This window comes from Dromaius novaehollandiae, unplaced genomic scaffold (assembly GCF_036370855.1).
Source record: "Dromaius novaehollandiae isolate bDroNov1 unplaced genomic scaffold, bDroNov1.hap1 HAP1_SCAFFOLD_31, whole genome shotgun sequence".
In the NCBI taxonomy this organism is placed as follows: Eukaryota; Metazoa; Chordata; class Aves; order Casuariiformes; family Dromaiidae; genus Dromaius; species Dromaius novaehollandiae.
Genome location: NW_026991289.1, coordinates 4,040,022 through 4,043,990, shown reverse-complemented (window position 1 = coordinate 4,043,990; position 3,969 = coordinate 4,040,022). Strand labels below are relative to the sequence as shown.

Here is a 3,969-nt window from a genome sequence, read left to right as displayed (position 1 = left end):
CTGCGGGCCCCGCACCAGCCGCGGGCAAAGCCGGGCCAGGGCAGAGCCCGCTGGGCCGGGACCCGGCCCTGGAGCCGCCTCACAGGCGCCAGGAGCAAAGGGCAGCGCCCGGGCGCCTCAGCCTCCAGCGGCGGGACGCCAACCCTTTCCCTGCCCTGCAGCCGGGGAAAAGCTGCAGGGCGCGGAAGAGAGGAGACGAGGGCAGGCGGGGGATGAGATGCGCCAGCCCCGCAGCCGCCAGAAACCAGAGAGCAAATGCTGCCCCGCTGCCGGGTGCGGCCTGGGATGGAGCGGCCCCAGCACTCACCTTTGGCGATCGCGTACCCCTGCTCCTTCCTCCCTGCGGGAAGAAAGAGGCATCAGGCCACGTGGCCCCTCGCAGCCCGGCTCTGCTCCAGCCCCGGGGCGCCAGCTCGGGCCCCTTCTCCTCCCGGCCTCCCTCCCACCGCCTCCTCGGCCCTGGAACTTTACCCCATCTGCTCTTCCAGACCACGATGACAACAACCACAGCGACGACCGCCCCAAGGACAACGGGCAGCAGGGAGCTCAGCGGCTCTGGAAGAGAGTGGGGCCGGGAGCAGGGGCCAGGAGCTGCCCCCAGCGGGCGCTCTGCGAGCTCCGGCCGCCCGCGCTCACCCCAGGAGAAGAGGCCGGGCTCCGGCAGGCTGGCGTGCTCCACACGGCACTGGTACTCGTGCTTCTCTGCGGGGAGGGCCTCAGTGCTGGCCAAGGCAGGGAGGTGCCATCATTGTTGGGCGTGACGCTGCCCCGCTTGGTCTCCTGGGCTTGGACGCGGCCCTTTTTCAGCCAGCTGATGCTGATGGGCCGCGGGTAGAAGCCGTGAGCCCGGCACGACAGGGTCACGAAGCCGTGGCTCTCCTTGGCCGACACTCTCACTGCGGGGCGCTCTGGGGAGACGGCGCGAGGGAGGGAGGTCAGGCAGCTAGCGCCCAGGCCTGGATGCACACGCCGCACCGTGCCGCCAGCAGCGCCCTCGGGCGCCTGGGCCCAGCGCCAAGCCCGGGGCCCGTCCCCGTGTCTGGGGGGTCCCACCTCGCCCTCACCTCTCCTCTCCAGTGCAGCCCTCCCGTGCTCCACGTATCTCCGCAGCCCCTCGATGCAGCTGTTCTCCAGGTAGTGCTTCCAGCGCTCAGGCTCATTCTCAGCCTCCCACTTCCTCTTCGTGATTAGCGCAGCAGCATCCGCCGTGACGAATGTCAGCGTGTCCTTGTCGAAGGCGATGAAGTCCTTCCCATCGTAGCCAAGCTGCATAAAGCCCCGGGTCCCGCCATCCTCCAGGAGGTCACAGCCGTACGTGCGCTGCACTGTGTGATACCCTGAGACACAAGCAGGGAGACGGGGGCTCAGGGGCAGCAGAGGGGCTCAGACCCGGCACCCAGCGTAGGGCCAGGGGCACCCCAGCCCCGCAGCCCCCAGCACTGATGGCGAGTGGCTGCCGCCGGGAGCCCCGGCCCGGCCCCTGGAGCCCCGGCCCGTGCTCACCCCCGCTCTGGTTGTAGCACTCCTGCAGCATGTCCAGGTACACACGGAAAGTCTCCTGACAGTCCTGATTGATCCGGGTCTCCTCGTCCCAGTGGTCCTGACCCTCCTGCTCCATCCAGGCCACACCCAGCACCACTCTCTGCATCTCGCTGTCGTAGTGATCGATGAGCTCTCCGTCCACGTAGCCCACGGAGACGAAGGCGGGCAGCCCCAGGCTGGGCTTTGTCACGGCGGTGTTGAAGTAGCGCAGGGAGTGGGGGCCTGCAGGGACATGGGGTGTGGTAAGGGGCTGGGGGGGGCACATTGGGGGGCATCCGGGGGATCAAGATGTCCCGGGGGGACAAGACGGGCGGGTCGGGGGGGCAGCATGTCCCAGGGTTCAGGTCGGGGGGGCAGCACAGCCCGGGCGGGGAAGGTTGGGGGGCTCTGGGGGGGCAGCACATCCCGAGGGGGTCCAGGGGGGTAGCACGTCCCGGGGGGCAGGTCGGGGGGGCAGCACCTCCCGGGGGCGGTTGCAGGCCGGTCCGTGGGGCCGCTGACGGGGAGCCCGGCGGCGGGGGAGGGCAGAGGGGGGCTGGGGTCCCCGCCCGCACTCACCACTCGCCGCCGCCCCACTGCCCCCCAGCAGCAGCGCCAGCGCCAGCAGCAGCCCCGGCCCCATCACCCGCCCCGCTACCGCCTCCTCGCTGCCATCGCCATCGCCCTCACACAGCACCGAAGCCCACGGGGGCCACGCCCCCGCGCCGCCATTGGCTCCGCTGTGATGCACCGCCATTGGCTGCGCTCTGTCCCACCCGCCAATAGCGGCTCGAGTCGACCCAGGCGTCACCAGGCGCTGGGCAGATCCCGGCGCGGCAGGTTGGGAGAAGTGAAAGCGAGGGCGCGCGCGGAGGGCACTGCACAGGGCCGAGCCGCGACTCCCGCCCCGCCTTGTCGCACAGCCATTGGCCCCGCCGGCGGCCGCCCGCCAATGGCGCGGCGCGGCAGTGGTGACGCCACCGGGCGCCGGGCAGATCTCTGCGGAGCGCGTGATGGGCGGGAGCGCGGAGGCGATGTGGGAGGACGAGGACGATGTGGGGATGGAGATGATGTGGGGACGGGGACACTGGGGGGATGGGGATGATGTGGGGATGGGGATGATGTGGAAGTGGGGACGATGTGGGGATGGGATGCCATGGGGATGGAGACGATGTGGGGATGGAGATGGGGTTGGCTCTGTCACAGGGGCAGGGGGACACTGTGGGGATGGGGATGATGTGGGGTTGGGGACGATGTGTGGACGGGGACACCATTGGGATGGGATGGAGTTGGCTCTGTCACAGGGGCAGGGGACGTGGTGGGGACAGGGACACCGTGGGGATGGGGATGCCATGGGGCTGGAGATGGAGTTGGCTCTGTCACAGGGGCAGGGGGACGTGGTGGGGACAGGGACACCGTGGGGATGGGGATGCCGTGGGGCTGGAGATGGAGTTGGCTCTGTCATGGGCAGGGGGACGTGGTGGGGACAGGGACACCGTGGGGATGGGGATGCCATGGGGCTGGAGATGGAGTTGGCTCTGTCATGGGCAGGGGGACGTGGTGGGGACAGGGACACTGTGGGGACGGGGATGCTGTGGGGCTGGAGATGGAGTTGGCTCTGTCGCAGGGGCAGGGGGACGGGGACACCACGGGGATGGGGACGTGGTGAGGACGAGGACGGCAGGCGAATGGGGATGCTGTGGGGATGGGGACACCGTGGGGACGGGGATGCCGTGGGGATGCTGATGGAGTTGGCTCTGTCACAGGGACGGGGGGACACGGTGGGGACGGGGGTCAGCTCCGGGGATGGAGTTTGGCTCGGCCAAGGGACGGGGACCCAGCGGTGGAGATGGGGACCCGAGGATGCAGAGACGGGGGCAGGGATAGGGACAGGAGACCATGGGGACATGGCGATGGGGACACGGGGCCAGCAGCGGGAGCTCAGGGAGTGGCGCCCATCGAAGGCCGAGCGCTGGTAGGTGGCCCCCGGCCCACTCCCTGCACCCGTAGATCTACTGGAAGATGTGGAAACCTGCCCAAGGTGGCACCCATGGGTGAGGAGCTGCCCGGGGACCCAGGCGTCCAGCCCCGTTGCACCCCTGGAGCCAGGCATCCAGTCCCATCAGCACCCACACCCATCCATGGAGCCAGCTGTCCAACCCCATCAGCACCGTCCGCCACCCATGGACCCAGGTGTCCAGCCCCATTGCACCCGTGTTGTCACCCATGGGCCCAGGTGGCCACCCATCAGCACCCACCACCACCCATGAACCCAGGCCCCCCCACCCCATTGCACCCATGGTCCCAGCCCACTGCCCCATTGTGCCCACAACCTCAGGCCCCTGCCCCATTTCACCCATATCCCAAGCCTCCCCGCCCCATTGCACCCATATGCCCAGCCCCCTGCCCCATTGCACCCATGTCCCCAGGCCCCTGCTCAATTGCACC

The 3,969-nt window shown here is 69.5% G+C and overlaps 1 pseudogene; it reads right to left on the bottom strand.

Moving 5' to 3' along the window:
• Positions 1 to 359: 359 nt before the first annotated feature.
• Positions 360 to 2,278, bottom strand: LOC135325560 (class I histocompatibility antigen, F10 alpha chain-like; annotated as a pseudogene).
• Between the last annotated feature and the right edge of the window lie 1,691 nt (positions 2,279 to 3,969).